This window comes from Sycon ciliatum, chromosome 9 (assembly GCF_964019385.1).
Source record: "Sycon ciliatum chromosome 9, ocSycCili1.1, whole genome shotgun sequence".
Taxonomy (NCBI): Eukaryota; Metazoa; Porifera; class Calcarea; order Leucosolenida; family Sycettidae; genus Sycon; species Sycon ciliatum.
The window spans coordinates 20,776,618-20,803,117 of record NC_088651.1 but is presented as its reverse complement, the minus strand read 5'-3'; the positions used below and the strand labels follow the sequence as shown (position 1 = coordinate 20,803,117).

Below are 26,500 nucleotides of genomic sequence, written 5' to 3'. Positions count from 1 at the left end.
GCGTTTGACCAGTACCGTTCAATACGTTAGCTATGGCAATGATCAACACCGGCCAGGCTTTAGACCATAGACTGTGGACTAATCCGGAGACAGGGTCTACTGAGAGCTGAAGGATGTACGTCACCATAGATGTAATGTGTACATTCATGTGCACGGCTATGCATATCTTTGGCGTTAGATGCAGCAGCTGGTAAAGGCTTGAGCAGGAGAACCGGGTGTAAAACAGTATTTGCGGGACAAGAGGATGCATCTAGCGGAAGTTCATACGGCTTACCAGCTCAAGTGGGATCGGAGCTCGCGCATGTGTTCAGCAGATGTTAGCATTAGGTGCAAGCTCGAAGCGAACGACAGTAAGTAGTAATCCAGATACATTCCACTACAGGTTGAATGCCTTCGAAATAAAAAAAAATAGAAACAAATTCACACTTACAGTTCGTCGCCTTTGTTGTAGCCTACCATCAGGTTTCTTTCTCTCGTGCTATGGGAATATGGTGCGTCTACAATTGAGGGAGACTGTTGTTTAGACCCAGAGCATCTTCCTTGAATCGCTCGCCGATATCTGACTAGGTTGTTATTAATGCATTACCCAATCTTACGTTGAAGGCACTGGATAGAGCCTACGGGACTAGATGAGAAGTGGTGACAGAGTGGCATTCGCGCAAGGTAAGTTCTGCTCCCAGTTGCATGACCTTGATCCTCTATCAGTTACTATCTTAGGGTTTTATGTGACTCTGTCATTTGAGACGAACCGTAATGGTGTTACATGTATTATTACCGTTAGTTACTCGGTATCACTCAGGGGCGCTTGGTTGATGCGATACAGAGTAAGTTCGAACAGCTGGTGCATATGGAGCAGCCTCTTGGGCATGCCACCGTAAAGAGCATAAAAGCTGTGGTGTTGACGTGCATTGACAAATGTGTGTAACATCAAGCGAGTTGGAAACTGCACATAGCATTCACCCAAGTTAAAACATGAGCATGGACACTTCTACATACCACCCCTCCAAATGGACGTGTACATGCCCTCACTCTCCACTTCAGAATATCTCACCAATTTTAGGCTATAGTTTCATGAGAAACCCAGTGCAATGATACAAATCAACACAGATATTATCTGGTGTGATAGTACTGTATTCCGTTTTCAAAGGCAAATGAAAGAATACAGTTCTGGTCTGGTATCAAGCAGGGAATATAGGCTAAATAAGCGCAAAAAACGCGCAAAATAAGCGCAACAAACGACATTTTTGGGATACAAATAAAGTTTAAAAAATGTTTTAATCCAGTGCTGTGGTACCAATATTACTTGAAACAAGTAGGTAAAGATCGTTACGAGAATATGCCATTTACACGTGGATAGAAATTTTGTAAGAGTGATTCATGATCACAGGGCGAGCCATAATATTATTATGATATGCCGTGGTTGGCCATTCACCCACTCTCTTAACATTGGCCGGTGTTTCCACCGCGTCTTGAGATGTTGTAAAAAATATAAAAATATAAATGATTAAAGCAAATGTTTGGGCCTAGTACTACTCATCACAGTTTTATTAGTATTATAATCATGGACAACTAAACTTGAAAATGTGAGAGTTTTCCTAAACGTGTTTTAAATCTTACACTCCACCAAAGAGCCACACTCTCCATTTCATGTCTTCTGATAAAATGGATAAAGTTTAAAATGAGAAACCAAGTGAACCGAAAAAAAACAAAATTCAGTGCTCCTCTGCAGAAGGTGGTCTAAAAAATAATCATAATTCGAAGGTTCCGCGTACTGGGCGGGTCGAGAACAACTCCCTGGTCAAGAACCACCTTTCCGCTTCCGCGGAACGCCACCGCCCCATGATCAGGCGTCAGATGCGGCACCTAAACGGTGGGGGAGGATACATCAGATCCACCAACCAGAGGCCAAAGGCCTAAAACCCATTTGCCACACACATGCTTTACTCATGCCAGGCCACGACGAGGTGCCAATTAACTGTGGGTCTCAGCACGGTTGGAAAAATCCTTCCGCTTCCAAGGAGGACTTGAACCTGGTACCTCTCGTTTCTCAACCATGGTCTTAGACCAACCCTCTGTGCCTGCCTGCCTGCCAGAAGGTGGTCTCGTTCTTTGGAAACCCATTGACCGGCTAGCACCACTTTGTGCAGGAAGTTAATACGTTTGATAGAGTTGCTACTCGGCTATTGACTAGTGTCAGCAGACATTGTCTATCCCACAACATACCGAACTAACCAAAGTGACATGAACTGTCATCTACATGTACATGTACATACACCCTACCACTGTTTAGCTACATGTATATTCCTGGCTGATAAAAACAAAAACAAGAAATGTACAAGTAACTTAGTTGGACTGTCACAACTGTAAAGACCCACTCATTCAGTCACGATCTCGGAGTCCAGATAGAACAGGTCTTCACGGCCACGCACGAAGGCTACAGCAACGCCACATGAGAAAGCGGGCCAGTGCCAAACATCTACTTCACAAGAAGTACATTTGGGCATAGGTGTAAAATAATATAACTCTTCTTATTATGCCTTTGAAAAGGGCAAATTAGCTCTGGTGTTGACAAGCAGTGAAAAATTAATGAGTGTCACATCGAACGAAATGAAAACTACACTCAGCTGTAATCTCCTAAAGACCTAAGAATATACATGAACCATCAGGCAGGCACAAGCTACACGGGCCTAAGAAGCTCATCCAGTATTTTGATTTCGTACTTCGGATACTTCTTCAGCTGAGCACCCTCACAGCTTGCACAATGCACTCCATTCTGATTTTCACCCACGTTCTGGCGGCACGTGGGTGAGCCTCCATACACGGTATGTCGTGAATCAGAAAACGTCTGTACGTGGGTCACTGAGCATCACGTGGTACACACACGTAAAGTACCCACGGATTACGTGGGACTAAAGTCACTAAACCTCCATACTACCATAGTGAACGCGGCTCGAGCTCCAGCAGCGAGGCCGCGGCTCACCGCGAGCTTTCGCTACGATTCTTGACCAAAAACTGCAAGCGGCGGCCGCGGCTCGACCTGTTTCCCGTAATTTGCATTGTTTTGAACGCCAGAATTTTAAAATTCAAATTTTAATTCGTTGCGCAGGCCAGAACACAAGGATCTTTTGGATTTCGCGCGCGCAGGCAGGTGAAACGTCATCAAAAAGTGTGGACCCCGATACCGCGAATGGCGGGTGTCAGTGGAACCGAGCTGCTCCGCTGCATGCAGCCAAGTGCCGCCGAGCAGTGGAGCCACGGAGCCGCAGTGGAACCCGGCCCTAATCAAGTTAAGGTATAATTCTACAAGTTACAGCATGCAGTCCGTAGGTTGAGTATACAAGTTATTATGCATGTAGAATGTAAATGCAAATTTCAAAATGTCCTTTCTGCGTACAATGACTCATCACATACACCCACACCGAATTCTCCATTTCCTATCACTTAATCAATTCCGGGGGGATAGTTTCAGGGGACACGACTGTGTTCGAGTTTCAAAACAATGCAAGAAATCAGAAATTCATAGTGATCGTTTCATTACTCAGTACATCAACGAAGGATTTTCCAATCTTCACGAGTATTAAATCTTCATGTGGATAGAGAAATATAGTGAAATTATTCGTGATAAAATAACAGTGTATTCGAGAAAGGATGATTGAAACAACTTATGCGGCAGGATATCACAGTGCTCAATTGGCTCAATTTTAGGTAGGGAGATTGAAGGCTATGAAATGGATTGGATGAATGTGAGAAACTACACAGGTTCAAATCTCAGAAGAACATTAGATGGGGAAAAATGAGAGTTATCTTCATACGTTTTCAAGTTTTCACCTACTCTCTACCAAAAACCCAATTCAGAAATCCGGGTCGGCGTCCTTTGCCCTCTTCGCTACTCTGGGCACCCCCTGTACTGTCACCATTAGTGGGCTCCTCTGTTGACCGTGTTCCGCGTTTTTGGAAACCGAATGGTCTTCCACGACGCCTTGTTCCTTCTTCATCAGAACCAACCTCGCCTGTTGGACGCTCACGACGTGGACCACGGCGGCCTCCATGACGTCCATCCGCTTCCCCAGTCTCGCCAGTTGGTCGTTCACGGCGACCTGGCCTCTGTCGTCCACCACGTCTCCGCTCTTCAGTGACGGAGCCCTCCTCGACGCTGGTCTCCTCCGCAGTGTCTTCTGTAGGCCTCTGGCGACGGCGTGGACCATCTCTAGCCATGTCCGACTCTCCTGTAGGTCGCTCTCGGCGACGGGGACCACCGCGACGACCACCTCGGCCCTGGTTCTCGTTGTGTGCACCCTCATCAGCGTCAGTCTCGTCACTGGGCTCTTGGGTAGGCCTCTGTCGTCGAGGACCACCACGACGCCTCTCCCCAGACTCATCAGTGGGGCGTTCACCGCGGGGCCCTCCACGCCGTGGTCCTCCGCGGCGACGACCTTCGCCTGATTCTCGCGTGGGATTCTCACTCTCTGCTGTTGAATCACTGCCACCTCCACGACGACTTCCCTGACTCTCCTCTGTTTCACCTGTTGGGCGCTCTCTCCGTCTTCCACCGCGTCTGCCATTGCGCTTTGGTCCATTGTTGGGTCCCTCTGCTATTAATTCAGCAGTATCACCACTGGCTTCCTCTTCGTTCTCGCTTCGATCACCGTTGTCTTTCTCCGCTCCCTCTTGCTCATGGCCATGCTGCTCTTCGGAGGCTTTGCGCTTGAGAATACATTTGAATGGATACGGGAGACCTCTGAGAATATTTGGAACGTCAGATTCGCTCTGACGGTGATGCTCGATGAGAAACTGTCGTAGATCAGTCAGCGCTATTTTCAGCTCACCCAGGCATTCACCAAGGGTTGAGTCAGCACCACAGCTAAAGCCTTGCAGTGGGTGCTCTTCACTTTCAAGAACAGCGGGACTTTTCATTGCTGTGGCTACACTTGCCACAAGAGCAAGCACTAGGATTTCCTTGATCATCTTATAGTTTCGTTCTTAGAGGCTCGATCTTTTTGATCTCTTGATTTTGCTTGCAAAGAATGAACTGAAATTCTTAGCGAAATCATCCGGCTTATAGCACGTTGGCCGGTTTCATCTTCTCATCAGCATGCGTGTTTGCCACTTTTTCCCCTGACACTGCAATTGCAATATTGATGTTGATGTTGATGCAACAATCTTCACTATTCACGTCACGTGATCTCTATAACCAGATGGCTTCGCTGACGGCCAGAGGTAATTATCAGATGCGGAACACATATTGACCGGCTCGTACCACTTTGTGCAGCAACTTATTAGGTTTGATAGAGTTGCTACTCGGCTATTGACTAGTGTCATCAGATATTGTTTATCCTCCAGCGCCGTACCACTTCGAACAAACCAAAGTGACATCAACTGTCATCTACATGACTGTACATATGCTGTGCCACTGCTGTAATACATGTAATTATTCCTTGCTGATAAAAAAAGCAAGAAACGCATGACGTATGTGTCAACTGACAAGTTAGACTGTCACGCCTGTATGCACCCACTCATTCAGTTAGGATCACGGATTCCAGGTAGAACAGGTCTACACAGCCCAGCACGAAGACTAGAGCAGCGTCACATGGGAAAGCGCCCTCGCAACTCGTCACCTGGCACATGCAGTACGGGTATTTCGTACTATCCGTCCCTGTTGGAAATTGTGCGCGCTGCTAGGTACCACAACTTGCACAAGTATCCATTGAACCTTGGACGATCCCAGTCGAACGCAAGGCATGGTCGCCTAATTTAATAATAATGGTATATATCACGTAGATGTACGGCACTCTACCAGTGGAGTATGAATCTCAGGTTTTGAGAGTAAGTAGCTACTCTGGAGCATTTCCCTAAAAAAGAAAGAAAAACCGTTCGCGTGAGACTTGGCCAAAGGGTTTTCCGCATCCGCAGGAACGCCACAATCCTATTGGATGAAGGCGCAGATGCAGCTCTTAAGCGGTGCCCTAACGTCATGTACAATATCCGCGGATTCCAAGTTCAACATGGGTATTTTCACATTACCAACACTGACAGCACAGCACACCCATGTTACAGTCTAAGCATGTAAACTATATGGACTGGCTGAAATGAAGCGAATGACATGGCGACTCCGATACAGCATCAAAAATAATAAGAATACAAATGAGCGAAGAACATGTAGATATTGACAACCTGGAGAGCGTTGGTCGCACTGGCGGTGATGCTCGTTGAAAAATTGTCGTAGGTCGGTGAGCATGTTCCGCCTAATCCATAACAGATGAAGTCCCAACCAAAGGCTCTTTTCTGGTAAATGTTGTTAGAACCGTATGGACTGCATGTCCGTTCTTCGCGTCTGATGTTCTATAACCCCGGGCCAGTGCCAAACATTAACATTTGGGCATTGTTATATAAATACTAATAATAATAATAGTTACAGTTCGCATATCACTCATGGAAGGATCCATGGGCTTAACGGATCTGTCAACGAAATCCAGGCAGAAGAGCCGACAAAAGGCATCTAAATATTGTTAGAATGTATCGCAGTAAGAACAACTACGCAAGCGCAGCACATTTTTCCACAAGCATCGGCCATTTTTCTTGTCTAGAGCCAGTTCAAAACAGTCAGAAATATCAATATTGGCGTGCTTTAGATCATTTTTAATATTGTCAATCCATCTGAGATGGGGTCGGCCACGTGGGCGCTTGATTTCCCGGGTATTAATTGCCATCTCCAGTGCTTGGTAGGACGCTGAGTTACGTCCTTCGCGAACAACATGGCCCAGCCAGAGTAGCCGACGTGTGCGACAGGTAGTGCTGACTGGGCCTTGTCGCGTTGAGGCGTACACCTTGGCATTCGACATGTGGTGAGGGTACACCACACCAAGCAGGTACCGCAATATAAACTATAACTGTTTTTAATAATAAATGTGAAGAGGAGGTTAGTGCTACTTCGGTGATAGTAGGGGAAGTGTGTGTTGCTCCGTACATGGGACCTCGCGGTTTTCCTGCCGACTTGAATTCTCCCTTGACTGACTGACGACAGCTATCGAGACCACTCGAGAGGTCCATCGAAACGTTCACTTGGCAAACCTGCAAGGAAATCACCACTCCCTGCTCAATAAGTGGTGCTCTTCCCGCAAAGTCTTCCTCAGCCTACTCAACTTGCGGCGCAACTGATGAGGGGTGAACTCCCTAAAACACTGTGTATTGACCAGGCGAGTGGTGCTTTCTTGCAGGTTTGCCGAGTGGACGGTTCGATGGACTTCTCGGGGGCTCTGGATGGCAGTCGTGAGTCAGTCAAGTGAGAATTCAAGTCGGCAGGATAACCACGAGCTCCCATGTATGGAGCAACACACACTTCCCTGATTTTAATCATACCGCTGAAAAAGCCATATTAGCTATGGTGTTGACAAGCAGTGAAAAAGTGGGTTACATCGAACGAAATGGAGACTACACTTTGCTGTAATCTACTTCGAGTACATGTACTTCAAAGTACGGAAAGCGAACCAATATGTACATGAGCCACATATTTGGATTTTTGAGTTGAATTTCTGAGTCTCACATTCAAGCTAAAATACTAGTTACAGCATGCTGTCCGTAGATTGAGTATAAAAGTTGATATAAACTTATAATGCCAATTTCAACATGACCTTTCTACGTACCATGCCTGTCCACACTCTTAAACGCACACCCCATCCACACTCCCCATTTCATATCATCTCCCCAATTCAAGGTGATAATTTCATTAGAAAAACAGTGAACTGCCACAAAGCAACAAAGGGATATTTTTGGTATGAAATAGTAACGTACTGTAATTTTCCCGTTAGCACCTTTCCTTCAAACCAATGAACAACATGTTATGACTTGGAGAACTTGGAGTGTGTTGGTGCGTCGGTTCACAACTTTCTGGTCGTGAGTTTCGAAGTCTGAACTAGGGTCCGGCGGATTCTGCCGGCAGAAAAATTGGAAGAATTCGGTACTTTTTCTCATAAGTTTCATGCTTGTTTGGTATGTGGATAAAGAAATCGAGCAGAATTCGAAGAATTGCCCGCCATAAGGTTTGTATGGTTCTGCCAATTTCCCTGCTCTTCGAGCAGAATCTGCCAACTTTTCGAGCAGAACCCGCCGGTCCCTAGTCTGCACAAAGTGCTGAACAATCAGTGCTTGGGTTACAGCTACACTATAGCTTAGTGGTTAGAGCACCTCCATCATCAGGGTTCCGTCCCTGGTACAAATGCTGGTGGTGACAGGCAATCAGTATTGTTTCTTCTCCCTTTTCCCTTTTGCCCTTTTCTCTCAAACCAATGAAAATAGTACTGTATTTTTAATGCAATTGCAAAAAAATGAAGTTGTGGCCTTGTATTAAAAAAAATCAGGGTTCACGCACTGGGACTGGTACTGCATGTATTAAGTATGCGCGAAATCAGAAGCAAAACACGACTGTGTTCGAGTTTCAAAACAAGGTAGGAAGGTATAAATTCATGGTGGTCGCTGCATTGGTACGTCAAAAAAAGGAGGTGCTTATCTTTACAATGATATGAAATCTACATGTGCTTAATGAAACATTGAAATTATTCGTCATAATAACAGTGTACTTGAAGTATTCGAAAACGGATGATTGGAACAATTTATGCGGCAGGATGTAACAGTGCTCATTTGCCTCAATTTTAGGTAGGAACATTGAAGGCTGTATAAAAAGTTGGATAACGTGATAAACGAAACAGCTTAAAATATCGCAAGAATATTAGATGGGGAAAAATGAGAGTTGTCCTCATAAGTGTTTTTCACCTACTCTCTACCAAAAACCCAATTCAGAAATCCGGGTCGGCGTCCTTTGCCCTCTTCGCTACTCTGGGCACCCTCTGTACTGTCAGCATTAGTGGGCTCCTCTGTTGACCGTGTTCCGCGTCTTTGGATACCGAATGGTCTTCCACGACGCCTTGTTCCTTCTTCATCAGAACCAACCTCGCCTGTTGGACGCTCACGACGTGGACCACGGCGGCCTCCACTACGTCCATCCTCTTCCTCAGTCTCGCCAGTTGGTCGTTCACGGCGACCTGGCCTCTGTCGTCCACCACGTCTCTGCTCTTCAGTGACGGAGCCCTCCTCGACGCTGCTCTCCTCCGCAGTATGTTCTGTAGGCCTCTGGCGACGGCGTGGACCATCTCTAGCCATGTCAGATTCTCCTGTAGGTCGCTCTCGGCGACGAGGACCACCTCGACGACCACCTCGGCCCTGGTTCTCATCAGCGTCATTCTCGTCACTGGGCTCTTGGGTAGGCCTCTGTCGTCCAGGTACACCACGACGTCTCTCCCCAGACTCATCAGTTGGCCGTTCACCTCGGGGCCCTGCACGGCGTGGTCCTCCGCGGCGACGACCTTCGCCTAGTAGGATTCTCGCCCTCTGCTGTTGAATCACTGCCACCTCCACGACGACCTCCCTGACGCTCCTCTGTTTCACCTGTGGGGCGCTCTCTCCGTCTTCCGCCGCGCCTGCCATTGCGCTTTGGTCCATTGTTGGGTCCCTCTGCTATTAATTCAGCAGTATCACCACTGGCTTCCTCTTCGTTCTCGCTTCGATCACCGTTGCCTTTCTCCGCTCCCTCATGCTCATGGCCATGCTGCTCTTCGGAGGCCATGCGCTTGAGAATACATTTGAGTGGATGCGGCAGACCTCTGAGAATATTTGGAACGTCAGATTCGCTCTGGCGGTGATGCTCAATGAGAAACTGCCGTAGATCAGTCAGCGCCATTTTCAGCTCACCCAGGCATTCACCAAGGGTGAAGTCAGCACCGCAGCTAAAGCCCTGCAGTGGGTGCTCTTCACTCTGAAGAACTGCAGGCATTTTCATTGCTGTGGCTACACTTGCCACGAGAGCAAGCACTAGAAATTCCTTGATCATCTTCTAGTTTCTTTCTCGGAGGCTCGATATTCTTGATCTTTTGATTTGGCTTGTAAAAGTTGAACTGAAATTCTCAGCGAAATCCTTCGACCTTTATAGTACGCAGGTTGGTTTTATCCACTCATCAGCATGTGTGTTTGCCACATTTCCCCCCCCCTCCCCTGCAATTACAATATTGATTTCCACAATACACGAGAAGCTATCTCGCGAATATGACGGCTTCGCCCTGTGACACAGTTTCCGATGTTGATAGTCTGGAACGCCTAATGACGGCTCGTACCACTTTGTGCAGCTACAACGCATCACGCTGAGCACCTACGTTTTGACAGAGTATTAGTGGGCTATTGACTAATGACTACTGCCATGCGACCTTGTCTATCCTCCCACTGCACCGTGCCACGTTGAGCTAACAAAAGTGACATGAACTGTCATCTACCACAATGTAGTACATACACCCTGCGTATACTGCACAATAGTCAACATCCCTGACTCATAAAAACAAAACTAAAAACTGATGGCGGAGTGTCAACTAACACGCTTGGCTGTAATGACCGTCAAAGTCACAATCACGGCATGAGTCCGGATACTCTAATTTCAGAAATTTGAGTTACTCAATATTTTCGGTGTGAGGGCAAAAGGCCAGGTCAGTTGCACAGATAGTGTAGCTACAGAGAAACAGTTCCCTATTGGATTATATCATACAGTATATGTGTTAGTGTATGTTCGGTGGATTGAAATTTTAGGTATGCATCAGATGCACCGAAAGTACGGAAAATAATAGTGCAGTAGTTAGAACAGAGCTGCACAGCCCAGCACGAAGGCAAGAGCAACACCACATGAGAAAGCACCCACGCTATTCATCAACACTTACCAAGCACAATGTAGCACACGCACTTCCTACTATTAAACCCTCCCTGCCATGAAATGCCAGGTATACCGGTACCTCAAGTATCCATTGAGCCTTTGACAGTCACGTGCCAGGCGTGCTTGGATGATAATTATTTTGATCATGCCAAGACATTCCAACCGGCCCTAAGCATTGGATTAGGAATTTCAGTTCTGAGAGTGCGTAGATACTGTAGTTCATCGCCCTAAAGTGTTTGACTATCAAAATTATTATCTTATCCGCGGGTTCCATGTTACATGTACATGACGTATTGTCCGTGGATTCAAAATCAGACATGATAATATATTTTTATTGTCAACGCTCGCAACGCAGAATATGTTCAACAGGCACAGTGTGTTTGCCGTCTAAAATGAATCCTAGAATTAGGTGCCGACTACCATACAGCATTAGTGAGAAAGGAAATGGGCTTTGCCAGATTTTTATTCAAGTTAACAAATTCAATCAATACGCATCGACAGATACAATCATGTAAATGATTGCGGTGCCTGGCAGCGCACAAATTCACGACAGTGCAGAATGCTAGATTATAGAACGAAGTACCGGTACGTGTGCTGTGCTGGCACTGCTGTGTGAAGTGTTGCGTGGGCGCTTGGTCTTGTAGTGTTGCTGTTGCCTTCGTGCCAGGCTGTGTAGACCTGTTCTAAACACGTGCACTGATTGACCGTTAGGCCGTGTTTGAATGAACTGTGCTGCCAAATTCGACAGTTAGTAAAAGCACGCAGAAACAATTTTCTTGTTTGGTTTTATCAGCTGGGAATAGTAGTGCAGCGCAGATGCAGGCTGTAGCCTTGTAGGCAGGTAGATGACAGTTGATGTCACTCTGGTTGGTTGAAAGCGTCACTGTGACACCATGATGGTGTGGGAGGATTGATACTGCCCGATGACATCCGTGAATAGCCTATTTTTCGAATCTGTCAAACTACGAGTTCAGCATAGTGCGTACTAGTGGTACAAATCTGTACAAACAGAGGATAGACGTTGCAAGGCTGAAAACATCGGGAACTATGATACTGAAAGAAGACATAATACCCTGTCGAGAACATCTCGGTTTTTTATATTCTTTTATTCCACGATGGCGTGACGCCAATAAGGACGATTGATAAGTGTGATAGAACTGATACTAGCCAGAAACCGCTAGTATGGTTGAATTTCAAAGCAACGAAATCAGTATATCGCCCATGAAGAGGAAAGACATGGTCAACCTAAAGGCGGATTTATAAATAAAACCAGCCAACATGCTATAAAAGTGGAATGATTTCGCTGAGAAGTTCAGTTCATCCTTAACAAGCAAAATCAAGAACGAGACTCCAATAAAAAACCAAAAGATAATGAAGGAATTTCTAGTGATTGCCCTTGTGGCAAGTGTAGCCACAGCAATGAAAATGCCCGCTGTTCTTCAGAGTGAAGAGCACCCACTGCAAGGCTTTAGCTGCGGTGCTGACTCCACCCTTGGTGAATGCCTGGGTGAGCTGAAAATGGCGCTGATTGATCTTCAACAGTTTCTCATCGAGCATCACCGTCAGAGCGACTCCGACGTTCTAAATATCCTCCAAAGGTCTGCCGCATCCACTCAAATGCATCCTGAAGCGCATTGCCTCCGAAGAACACCATGCCGAAGAGCACGATATGGCGGAGCAAGTCAACGGTGATCGAAGCAAGGATGAAGAAGAAACCAGTGGAGATATTGCTGAATCACAAGTGACGGAGGAAACCAACAACGGTCCAAGGCGCAATGGCAGGTGAGGCGGACGACGTGGAGAGCGCCCAATAGGTGAGACCGAGGAACGCCAGGGAGGTCGTCGTGGAGGTGGTAATGATTCTACTGCAGAGGGTGAGAATCCAACACAAGAATCAGGAGAAGAACGTCGCCGCGATGGACCACGACGTGGAGCACCCCGCCGTGAACGCCCTACTGATGAGATGGGGGAGAGACGCCGTGGCGGCCCTCGTCGACCGCGACCCACCTCTGAGGATGGTGAGACTAGCAACGATGATGGTGCGGACAACGAGAATCAAGGCGTGGTGGTCGACGTGGTGGTCCCCTTCGCCGTGAGCGTCCTACAGGCGAGTCAGATATGGCTAGAGATGGTCCACGCCGCCGCCAGAGGCCTACAAAGGATACTGCAAAGGCGAGCAGTGTCGAGGAGGGCTCCGTCACTGAAGAACGGAGACGTGGTGGACGAAGCAGGCCAGGTCGTCGTGAACGACCCACTGGGGAGACTGAAGGAGAGGATGAACGTCGTGAAGGTTGCCGTGGTCCACGTCGTGAGCGTCCAACAGGCGAGGTTGGTTCTGATGAAGAAGGAGCGAGGCGTCGTGAACGACCAACTGGCGAGACTGAAGGAGAGGGTGGACGTCGTGGAGGCCGCCGTGGTCCACGTCGTGAGCGTCCAACAGGCGAGGTTGGTTCTGATGAAGAAGGAGCAAGGCGTCGTGGACGACCATTCGGTTTCCAAAGACGCGGAACACCTTCTACAGAGGAGCCCAGTAATGTTGACAGTACAGAGGGCGCCGACAGTAGCGAAGAGGGCAACGGACGCCGACCCGGATTTCTGAAATGGCTTTTCGGTAGACAGTAAGCAAAAAACAACTGTTAAGATAGCTCTCGTTTGTCTCCATCAAGCGTTCTCGTGATCAATGAAACAGTGTCGACTATCACGTGACCCTATTATGGAAACAATTTTTTTAAATCATCCCTTTTCGCATGCACTGTTCGTTGTTCACGAATAATTTCACCATTAAATTTTCTTTATCCAAAGGATCAGTCGGGGAGAGTCCTGCTAGGTCAGACAATTGTTTCTCTTTTCAGACAGTTCGACTGATCTCTTGAATTTGAAGTTCTCCCAACCCTTGAAACAATTCTTTTATCCACATGTAAATTTCATGACCTCGTAAGGATATGTACCAGCCTGTTTCAGGCATGAATGACCCAACTACTATGCATTTGTTATTTTTTGCATTGCTTTGCAATCAAAAATTGTCCTGGTTTGCTTCTAAGTTAGAGCCTACCTGGTAACAGACTTTCATTAACAGTGTTAGAACATTATACAGGACTGTTTCCTTTGGTTTGAGGGGAAGATGCAAACTGGAAAATAGCGAAGAAAACTTGCTGCCTGGCACTGATACATGAGTTGCACGGTTACGTTAAGTCCAAGTAATGAACAGAGCGTTCAAGAGCCTGCAAAACCGCATTAATTTCGGCCACCATATCGACTATACTTCGAAGTAATAATAATAATAATACTCAATCTGCGGACAGAACTGTTTCGTCCTTTGTGGACTCGTCAGCGCAGCACAGAGGAAATGAGGCCGAACCTGATAGCAATGGAAATAAAAATTTCCAATCAGGCCCGAACGTACCTTGCCAGAGTGCTCAAACTGACAAGTCAGTGAGCTCTGCATAAAGCAAACAGCAAAGGCACTACCCCACGCAAGAGTACTCAACTGCTACAAGAGCAGGAGCGAAATACTCAATCTGCGGACAGAACTGTTTCGTCCTTTGTGGACTCGTCAGCGCAGCACAGAGGAAATGAGGCCGAACCTGATAGCAATGGAAATAAAAATTTCCAATCAGGCCCGAACGTACCTTGCCAGAGTGCTCAAGCTGACAAGTCAGTGAGCTCTGCATAAAGCAAACAGCAAAGGCACTACCCCACGCAAGAGTGCTCAACTGCTACAAGAGCAGGAGCGAAATACTCAATCTGCGGACAGAACTGTTTCGTCCTTTGTGGACTCGTCAGCGCAGCACAGAGGAAATGAGGCCGAACCTGAATAATAATAATAATAATAATCTGTGCTGCGCTGACGAGTCCACAAAGGACGAAACAGTTCAGTCCGCAGATTGAGTAATAATAATAATATGAACAGAGACTTTTCCCGTTTGTCTCTTTCCCTCAAACCAGTTAATATAATATGAACAGAGCGCAAATTTATTTAAGAATTTTGAAAGTCCACTGTAGTCTTGCCCTGTTTTCAATAGGGCTTGAAAGTGATGACGTCACAAACGGCCAGGGAGTAGTAAGTTGACATCAGATTTCTATTTTGGGTCCACTAAGGTGTGATTTTGCTATTGCCTCAGTATGTGGGTGCATAGCAACCCACTCGTGTCGTATGCAGGGCCGACTTTTACTTCGCCACCAGTTGTAGCCCCACCCCCAGTAGCCAAATCAGTCAGTTTCACTGGCTACATCACCTTGCTGTGAGTAAGACGGCTTGAAATGTGCTTGGATCCATACAAAAACTGGATCCAAGTGGATCCAGTTTTTTGATTTTTTGAAATTGTTGCTATGCTGTGACGTAGCACTTTCAAGCCCTATACACCCAAGCTGCAGGAGATAGACTAACTTGGCTTGACACTGTTGACAGATGCGTCGACTCTGCTCCTGTCTAACAGGTTCAGGGAAGATGCGAGCTGTGTTTATTATTATTATTATACACCCAATTCGCAACACACAAACGGTCCTTGGCTACACCAAGTACAAATTGTCCAGATTTTCACCCTGGAGGGCATCATCACGGATATAGGAGAAGAATGAAACAAAGTTGGCTGTTTTAAGACAGTACAGGGACAGTCACATAATTCACGCTACTACATGTAATGAAATAATTAATTTGGAACAAGATAGACGACACGCATATTGCCCGTACATGTATAAACAAAATAATCATACGGGATTATGCATCCGTCAGTGATCGTCAACAAGAGTTTCTTGTTGGTGGCGAAGTTGAAGCATTCCTGAATCGGCGCATTCAGAGGCTTGAGGTCTTCTTTGATGTTGTCGATCCATCTCTTGCGCCTATACCCATCAATAATGGAAGCGCACTGTGCGAATCTGTACCAGATTCGTGACTTCTTATTGTGGTCTGAGGATCTTGGTGCTTCTCAAAGCATTCATTGAGTGTTTTCTAAGACACCAATGAATGTGAATGCCAATGGATTCCAGCACGCAGGCAAAAGGTACAGGCGCAGGGCCTCTAATGTGCATTTTTTGACTCCCGGCGCTCACCCAGGAAGAATTCTGCAATACTGGTACTGCGTAGTGGGGAAACCCTCAAAGACTTGAGTGTCGCGATGAGATCTGATGGCAGATTTTAGGTTATTGCTTCAACCCCGTGGGACGACGATTCCTAACATCTATATTTGTGGTAAAGCCATGCCATGAGCGAAACCATCTTGCCAACCAGCCTTACATTAAACTTGAACGTCCAATCTGGCAGTGTAAGATTCACCAGAATAATAATGCTAGAGGAGCCGGTCAGTACACGTATTATGCTGACAAGGTTGGTCAGAAAGGGTACAATAGTCAATACTTGTAGGTGTGCTGTGCGTGGGCGCTTTCCATGCTGCGTTGCGCTTGACTTCGTGCCGGGCTATGTGGCGCAGTTCTCACTCTCCAGAGGGCGTTAGTGGGACGTGAGTACATGGACCAGTAGCAAGGACCGCGTCGACGAACTTGTCATTGCTCATGCACATGGCCACACGTTCTTGTTTACATCAGCACCACGTACATATATGGCATGACAAATGGCGAGTGGATGACAGTCGATGTCTTGGTGATATAATTATCAAAACAGGTAATATGAAGATATTTCTCCTACACCCTAACAACACGTCTGCTACAGGCCACCAGAGAGCATACAGTACTGAAAGACGGAGACAGAGAAAGAGCCGGCTCTTTATCGTTATAGAAAAGAGGGGACTAACTTGTCATTGCTCGTGCACCTAGCCACACGTTTTTGTTTACATAAGCACCCCATATTGCATGACAGATGGTGAGTGGATGACAGTCGATGGCTCGGTGATATCATTATCAAAACAGGTAAAATGAAGATATTTCTCCTACACCCTAACAACATGTCTGCTACAGGCCACCAGAGAGCATACAGTACTGAAAGACGGAGACAGAAAAAGAGCCGGCACTTCATCATTATAGAAAAGAGTGGACTAACTTGTCATTGCTCGTGCACCTAGCCACACGTTTTTGTTTACATAAGCACCCCATGTTGCATGACAGATGGCGAGTGGATGACAATCGATGTCCTTGTGGCTAGTTCAAAGTGACACGGGTCACGAGGATAGACAAAGGCCGATGACAGGGTGCTGGTGCAATCTGTCACGCAGAGTTTAGCATGATGCCTAGAGGCTGCACACAGTGGTACGGGCTATCTAAGGGAAATGAAAATATCGCAACTCATTCCTCGCAGTCTTCAGGTCATTTTTGGCAATGCGCGGCGAAATCATAGAAGCATCAGCAGCTACATCAACATTGCCGATAAAGCGAAACACGTGTAAACACATAATGACGAAACCGACCAGGGTGCTATAAAGGTGAAGGGGTTTCCACTGAGAAGATCAGATCAGTCTCTACCAGAGTAATCGACAGATCAAAAACAGTGAGTCTCTAAAACAAAATCTGGAAAATGATCAAGGGTTTTCTAGTCCTTGCCCTTGTGGCAAGTGCAGCCACGGCAATGGAAATGCCTGCTGTTCTTCAGAGCGAAGAGCACCCGCTGCAAGGCTTAAGCTGCAATGCCGACTCGACCCTTGGTGAATGTCTGGGTCAGCTGAAAATGCGGCTGACTGGTCTTCGACAATTTCTCATCGAACATCACCGCCAGAGCAACCCCAACGGTCCAAATATCCTCAAAGGTCTGCCACATCCACTGAAATGCATATTGAAGGGCAGTGGATCCACAAGTGCAGGCACAGAAGAGAATATGCCCGCTGTTTTCCAGAGTGAAGAGCACCCGCTGCAAGGCTTTAGCTGCGGTGCTGACTCAACACTTGGTGACTGCCTGGGTGCGCTGAAAATGCGGCTGACTTGTCTTCGACAGTTTCTCATCGATCATCACAGCCAGAGCGACTCCGACGTTTCAAATATCCTCAGAGGTTTGCCGCGTCCACTCAAATGCATTCTCAAGCACATAGCTTCCGGAGAGCAGCATGCCCATGAGCATGAGAGAGCGGAGAAAGGAAATGGTGATCAAAGCGAGAACGAAGAGGAGGCCAGTGGTGATACTGGTGAATCACAAGTCGAGGGATCCAACAATGGACCAAAGCGCATGGGCAAACGGTGCGGACGACGTGGCGAACGCCCAACGGGTGAAACAGAGGGTGAACATCCCACACAAGAAACAGGAGAAGGTCGCAGTCGTGGAGGCCCGCACCGTGGAGGGCCCCGCCGTCAACGCCCTACTGATGAGTCGGGAGAGATTCGACGCGGTGGTCCTCGTCGGCAACGACCCACTCAAGAGCCTGGTGTGGAGAGTACCGCTGAAGAAGGTGAAAACAACGCGAATGAGGGCCGTGGTGGTGGAAGCAACCGCCCCGGCCGCCGTGGACGACCCACAGGCCAGCCTGGCAGAGAGGGCGGACGTCGCGGGGGCCGCCGCAGCTAAGGTGGGTTCCAGTTTACATGAAGAATGCGCCACGGACCACCAATCGGTTTTCTAGGACGCAAGTCGTGTTCGGCAGAAAGCCCTTCTGGAGTTGGAATTGCAGGGATTCAGATACAAACTGACCTACACGATGGAATGCTTAGCGGGCTCTTTAGGGGAGAGAAACACGTTAACAATTGTCATAGCTCTTATACATGTATTGCTCTGTCATGCTGCACACAATTTGAAACTCTGTTGAGCAGCATATGATCCAATCAGTTTGATGGTCTGACTCTTCCCCTGAATAAAATATACTTTCCCGCATATGATATAGCAAACGTTTTCATTAATACGTTATAACCCCCCTCTCTCTCTCTATCTCTCTCTATCTATCTCTCTTTCTCTCCCCCCCCTCTCTCTCTCTCTCTCTCTCTTATTTTTTGGTGGACAAACAAATCTGGCGTTGAATGTTTTCTTGCTTAGTCGTCTGCCGCGCCTTTGTTCTCGTGCTCTCCGTTATGTACTAGTGTTGTGCAAACCCTCCTTGTAGTCTGTCTCATTTTGCCCTGAGATGTTTTCATGCATAAGTTAGTGATTATGACGCTCAACATTCGCTCCCTTGTCACTAGACAGGTCTGTCTGTTTGGTTTTAGCGGTGGTTGAGCCTTACGTGTCTAACGTCGCCGAAGACGACGGCTGCAATGGCCAACCGGACAACAAAGAAGTTGAGGCCAAAGAGAGTGATTTATTTCTTGCGAATGCTTCTGTGCGGGTGTGACGTAATCGTGAGAGGTGTCAGACTGCTACAAGCCCATGTACAATGTTAGGGTCCCGCGGATTCTGCCAGGAGAAAAATTGGCAGAATTCGGTACTTTTTCTGGAAAGTTTCATGCGTGTTTGGTATGTGGATAAAAAAAATGGAGCAGAACTCGAGGAATTGCCCACCATAAGGTTTGTGTGGTTCTGCCAATTTCACTGCTTTTCGAGGAGAATCTGCCACCTTTTCGAGCAGAATCCGCCGGTCCCTAGTACATGTCCACGGTTTTATATAACCCAACACTAGTTCAAAACTAGTATTAGATAAACCGCGGAAGGTTGTAGTAAGGTCACTGTTTCCAAACACAGTGTCATGCTGTCAATCTAACAATATGCGTGTCCACGGTTGTACTATCATTCTTCGGTGCTCCGGTCGCCGAAGTTACGGGCACTTTGGTATACAAGGCATACTTTGCGCGAGTTTTAGCGGATGTCTTGCTACTCTCTTATCAGTTTTCGATGAAAATTTTATAGAATGGCGATCGCCACAGTTACAGCCCATTCATTGGAAACTGGCACCCTAACTTTTTGGCGTCTCCCGCACGTAGTTGTAGGTATCGTGAAAACAACAGTGCATCCTGCATTGTGTGGCCCGTGCAATTACACCTTGCCACATTTGAGGACAGACAAGTCCAAGAACAGGGACATCGAAACTCAGCCAGATTTTACAAAATTGGGACAGGTATGCCATGGAAAATGTATGGAGAAGCTGCTCCCAAACCCAGTAATTTGAGATTTAAAGTGGGTTTTTGATCGTCAATTCGGCCCAAATCGGACTTTCAAAAGACAGCGGGACTGTTTCCGATGAATGGACTGTAAAGCATTATGTGTGCATGTATTTCATGGTGCTCAGTTTCACCTGGTTTACTTGTACACACCCTGTGTACGTGACTCTTGCTTAGACCAGGTTCCCAGCTCGGCGCCTGGTTAAAACCAATACGCACCACCCAGCTACAGTAAACAATGACTCCGAAATAGCTGTTGAAGATCCCAATGGACAAGACACGCACACCACAAACATTTTCAGAACTCATGGCCATATGTTTTGTCCGTGTTTTGTTGTTTCTTCTGTATGTTTACAAAGAACACATGAATGCCAAACATGAGATATAGCTAGAGGAAGCACGCATAACCTATACCTTGGCAGAGGTGAAGAGGTTTATAGACCTGCGCCGGCCTAGGGTCAATACTTCATATCCACCTAGACGCACTTTATTATGTACATGTACATGTACATGTGTGTGTATAAAATTGCCTCTAATCCTTCTCCCCTCCCCCCCCCCCCCCCCTACCCCCAACACACAACACACTGATGAAGGCATACACGGATCACACTGCTCCATATTCTGAAAATGTATCTATTTTGGTGTGTGTTTTGCTTGACGCACATTTTACTCGCTAGATCTACATGTACCTATCCGTACATAGTTCCGCCAAGATTGATGACTGTCGTGGAGTCACCAGAATAGGCATCGTCACATGCTATGGCTTTGGCGAGTAAGTATCCGTCCGGGAATTGGACACTCTCAGTGTCAGCACTAAGGTATAGTACATGTACAACAATATACTAGTGCAATATACTTGTGCAGTCGTGTAGAAAAGACAAGGAAACTCATAACCACAAGTCGCAATAATAGCACTGCTAAGGCCGCAACCACACTACGTAAAAATCACAGTACAAATTTTCATGCATATCTCAGTACAAGTCGGTACGCAACCACACTACACTTTTCGGTCTGCATAGATGACGTTTTCGCGCGACCAGCACGTGACGTTGTCGTACCAAAGCGTGTGCCATGCGCTGGAAAAGACCGGGAAATTCAAAAACAATGCTGATGCTGATGCTATGTACGACGACCAGCTACAAAACAATTTTATTGAATTTGGTAAACCGGCCTCTTGTACGGGCAGAATTTAGTAACACAGTGATTCAATAAAAACAAGTACCAGTAGTTACATACATGGACCATACGAGAAAAGCAATGATGACGAGGCATAAACAAGTGTTTAGTGCTATATGGCAGCTTCCGAGACAGCGAGTCGAGCGGATGACTCAGCCACCTCCGGGTGCGAATACAGCCGTCGTGCACCACGCAGGCAAGCCACGCCTGGACGGAGAAGGGCGAAGCTGAACCTGCAGCGGATCCATGCCATCACTGCAGAGTATGGCTCACCAGATTTGTCGGAGACCATTGCAGCTATTCTCTTGAGGAGAGCGGCAGCAGCTCGACCAGTACCACCAGTTGCAGCGAAAACAACAGGGATGAAGGTTCCACGCTCGACCTCCTTGACGCGCTGTTCGTATCGCCTCCGTTTTTTACCGTTCATGACGCTGGTAGCAAGCGGTGATGGAAGAAGATCGATTTGAGGGAGCAAAGGGGTTGAAAACCCGAATATCGAGAAAGACTCTCTCAAACCGACCTCCCCAAACACCACTCGCCGCAACATCAAGTCGAGCCTGGTCTTCTGTGGAGGCAGTCTTGTAGCGGAGCTGCTCACCAGAGAGCGGTTGTAAGTGTGGCTCGATAGCGACACTATTGGCGACACGTTTCAATAGCGAGGCAGTGATGTCCCGCACCTCATTGTGTCGAAGTGACGGGAAACCTCCGGTGCTGCATGTCAGGGCATGGGCTACTGTGAAGCTGGCTCCACAGACACAGGTTGACGGTAAGCGAGAAGGCCGCCAGCCATAGCGCAGTGCCAAACCATCGCGGAACTCGCTTTTGGATAGCACAAATCCATGACGGGATAGCGGACGACAAGTAAGCCAGCTGGAGTCGCCAGGCTCACTTGCCAACTGAATTGTGTGCTGCAAAGTGGGCGATGCGTCGGCAGCGAAGCCACGGATGTCGGTCTTCGCTTTCTGGCGGTGATCTGCACGCTGTGACGCTTTGGCTGAGGCAACGCTGGCAAGAGCTTCCGTCACACTGAAGTCTTGGTCGAGGATGTTGGTGGTGAGCGCCGCTGTGATCGCGCGGGATGAGGCGTATTGGGTTGTTAGAGATGTTGGATTGACGATGCCCAGGCCACCATCCCGGCAAGGGAAGGCAAACAGCCGTCGCAGCTCCAGACTGACTTCTTCTCCAGTCAGGGCTGGCAGCAGCTTGGTAACAATGGCGTGTTCCAACTGATCAAGACCACTGGACGCATCCGGCAGAACACGACACAAGAATGTCCAGCGGCATGAGAGAGCACGAACAAAAGTAGTGTACGCTGCCTGGGGCTGGGTACGAGCGAAGGATGAGAGTGTCTCAATCTGCTTGCACCATTCATTGGCCTTCTCCTGGATGAACCCGTGGATGTAGTCGGGCGTGCCAATAGCGGAACCCAGGTAGCGGTTGCCGTCATATGTTACTTGGATGCCAGTATCAGCGAAGAGGCGCACAGCGTCGTCGTAGGCATGTGGCTTGACCACAAGCACAGACTTCCGGGCATTGAGGTGATATCCGTAGGACGGACCTTCAGCCTGCAGCTTGTCCCACCACGATCGAATTGCTACCAGACGACTGCTGGCAGGTGTCCGGGGTTGCTACCGCTCTCACAAGTGGGAGGATGCCGAGGGCATAGAAAGGCATCGCCAGGGGGTCCCCCTGGGTTGTGCCTTCTTGGGACAGAATACACTCCCCTGCCACATACAAGTTGCTCGGCCGCCGGTACGAATTGATCACAACTGCTGCAAGAGAGGGGCATTGGTGGCGAATGTTTCGGATGGCCACATTGCGGTTCAGGTTATTGAACGCATTGGCCGCGTCCGCCATAATGACGCCCTCCGTTTCCTCTTGGGCGTAGACTTGGTGCATGGCATGGATGGCTGCCTCTATGCCGAAATCCTGGCCATCACAGAGTTGCAAACTTCCCGCTGCTTTCTGGATGTCGTCGCTCATGACGATCAGGATGCTTCGGCCGATAATGCGGCGCACTACCTCCCCGATCCCGATCGGTCTCACCCCTGGGTTCTTGTCCAGAGGGACCAAACGGGAGGCGAGATAGGCCTCCAAGGCCAGCGGATCGACGAACTGGGTAGCCAAACGGCGAGCACATAGGACTAGTGCATCACAGAGAGAGTCCGAAGCATCTGCAAAGCTGGTTGCCATCCATCTCCATCTACAAAAACAAAGTTGTACACAGGAGATGGAGCGCGAAAACGACGAAAACGACAAACGTGGTTTTCTACATGGGTGCGCCAGTTGCTGAAAACCTACAAAGCGCATTTTGCATTTCGCACGCGTCGGCATGACGATTTCTACTGTAATGCCGTTTGTACGTGATTTTGTACCTAGTAAGGTTGCAGCCTAAGATCTCAAAAGTGACTTGCATGATAAAAACAATTTTCCTGCGAGTTAAAAGTACATCCATGCAATTAATTGAATGGGACTCAGAAGACCGTTGATCCCGCAAAAAAAGTAATCTGAACTTGATCGAAAATATGAACGCCATAAGTTCATAACTCATAAACAAGCATAATATCCACGTGCATGCATTTCTGAAAATACATGTAAGTGTAGATGAAACCCACCCATCACACTTACGCTTTTAGCCTATTACCCTATAAAAACAGGCTGCTGATGATGAAAGGACCACTTGTCCAAGGCAACAGAAGATCATGTCAATAATAAAATGATTGAGCTTTGAAGTGGATGTCAATACAGACTGCATGGAACTAAGAAATCCAACTTTTCAACAGGAGCACGAGCAAAATGAATAATTATACGTAGCATGTTATCGTATGATTGCGAGGGCCTTATGGCATATTATTGCCCCGAGAGGTTAGCCCGAGGGCCATAGGCCTGAGGGATAACTTCGAGGGGCAATAATATGCCATAAGGCCCGCAGCAACCATGCGATAACACATAATTATATCACATGGCACACGGAGCAGACCATTGGGCTGCGGTTGCAACTAGCCAAAAATAATGCCAACATATTATGACAACGATGTATAATCATGTGCTATCATTATCAAAAACAGGTAAAATGAAGATTTGTCTCCTACACCCTAACAAAACGTCGGCTACAGGCCACCAGAGTGCAAAGAGCACTGAAAGACGGAGACAGAAAAGGAGCCGGCACGGGATCGTCATAGCAATAAACATGGCAACCACAATAAAACACAGCAGAATCACAATTTCATTTGAAATTTAAGCATGCTACCATCAAGAGTTTCACAGACCGCCGGTACTGACAGTTGTACAACTAACTGGCTAACAGGTCTAGCACATATTGGATGCGCACTCTAACAGGCTTCCAAGTTGGAAGGTTCTAATAATAATAATATTCGCGGGATCCGCGTCGGCATCGCTTGAATGTTCAGAACGACACAAACTAGCCTTCGCATCCGCAGGCCACCACTATGCCTTTACACCTTAGTGGCGAATGCAGACCTCACAAGTGAGTCGGGGGAGAGGAGGTTAGTCTCTCAACCAATCGGGCGTGTAACGGCCCATAACCCTGTAAACTGCATCCTTGTTATTCTCACTCCGAGCTGTGAGTACCCAGTTGACCGTGGGTGTCGGCGCAGTTCAACACGCGTAAAAAGTCTTTTTACACGCTCCCTGCTACCAGCGCGGGTCTTGAACTCGGGACCTCATGATTCGTCGGCAGGCCTGCAAACCAATCGGCCATATGCGTTGGAAGGTTCTAAGTTACAGAAATAACATAAGGAGGGGAAGGTGAGCCCAATCAAGATAAGCACGAGCTGAAAGTCTGAGCTGTCAGGGTCAGTATCGTGCAATGTTATCGTATGAGCTGATTGTTTAGTAACTTGTGGTGTTAGTGGACATTATAGCGTAACTTGTTGTTCATTGGTCCTATTTCTTTCTACCAATATTATGTAGTACAGGGGGCGAGGTGACAACAATTTAAAGATGGCACTAAACAATAATAATTCAGCTGATTTTGTTTATTGCCATCTCGATCATTATGTTGTGCCAGTTTATATTCCATTTTACTATGTTTTACTTGGCTCACCATCTCAGGTCTTGTCAGTCTTTATAATAATCATGTAGTGTACATGTACATGGCGTTAGCTACAGGCTAATGTGGACTGGCTGCTATTGGTAAACCCAGAGCGCCATTCAGTGTCTCCAACTGTGTTGTTTTGTGTGTGTTGTTTTGTTTTCATGCAGACAAAGTTTGTGGAATCCTAACGCTAGCACTGGCGCTATTGATTTTAGTTTGCGGGGCAGTCCTACTCGGGCTTGGACTACCCAACGACAAACTCATCCAGGCTGGTATAGGTGGATTCCTACTTCTTGTAAGTCTCTTCGTGCTGGCAGGCGGAATCACACTTATCCGATCAAGCAGACAAGGGCGTGGTGCACGGAGCGAAGCGAGTACGGCATCGGGAATGCGTGGACAACTTGAAGACACTAATAGAATTCAACAGGAGGGTGAAGTGGTCAGACCAATTATTGCTAGACCAGTCAGTACAGTCGTAGCGAATCCAGTGGCATCGCACACTACCTCTACAACAAGCATTGCGCGGCCGGTAGCACAAGCTGCTGGCGGGACCATGCAGCCACCAGTTGGCAGGCCAGTCGCCTCCCCTCTACAGGAACATCCGGACATGCACGACTCAAGCCACGACGAAGATATCTGCATCGTGTTTCCTGTGATTGTGGTAGAGAGAGGCGAGAGTCGAGAAGATTGCCCACCCTCGTACGATACGGCCATGAGACGGACTGGAACTACACCCGTCTAACAGTCATTAATTTTAAATATTGTAGCGAGAAAGGAAATTTTTCCAGTTTGTTGTATGCATGTATAACATAAATTATAGTCTGATGCATTCTTCAATATTGTACGGCAGATGTTATAGCTTTTCAAAGTAGGTTTTCAAAGATAACCTTTAGTTTGAGTGAGACCAGCATACTCCTGTTTCTTGCGGTACAAGCTGATTTTTACAGGATACTGAAGTAGTTTCATTCTTTCATGTGTGCACGGTTTTCTTCGCGAAACGTTCAAAACAATTCTATTAAAACAAAACTAACCGCTTTTCTTTATCTTTTGTATTGTATTGTATTGTATTGTATTTTATTATCTTACTTGGGCATTCCCAACAGACCCTAAGGTCTTCTTACAGGGTGCCCAAGATGAATGAAATTGTTAAGTTCCTGGCGAAATGAATTGGGGATATGATTTGTGCGAAGGGATTCGGGAAGCGCATTAAAGCGGTCAGCACCAAGGAATGGAATAGATCTGTATCCAGCTTGAGCTTGCACAATGGGTAAGGAAAGGGAATAATCGACTTGGCCGCGGGTTACTCTGTCTGTGTGAGCGCAGTCATGGCGAAGGGAGAACATGTCAGAGAGGAGTGAACTGCAGATATTGTGGATGCAACGGAACACGAAGAATATGGACTTAGTATGATATATTTTGTCTAAGCTAATTATGTGGTATCGCTCCAGCAAGTATGATGTCCGCGTAAATGTGTCATGCTCAAATATGCATCTAAGTGCTCTCTTACTTATGTGCAGCAGCTGATCTCTCACATTGTCAGCGAGGCAGTGGACGTAGGCAGT

At 47.3% G+C, this 26,500-nt stretch overlaps 1 long non-coding RNA gene across 1 annotated transcript; it reads left to right on the top strand.

The window, feature by feature from the left end:
- The first annotated feature begins 419 nt into the window (after positions 1–419).
- LOC135824941 (uncharacterized) lies at positions 420–26,101 on the top strand. The gene is made up of 3 exons (XR_010554981.1): positions 420–663; positions 20,383–20,477; positions 25,106–26,101. It is a non-coding gene; the product is annotated as an uncharacterized LOC135824941 (long non-coding RNA).
- Positions 26,102–26,500: the final 399 nt, after the last annotated feature.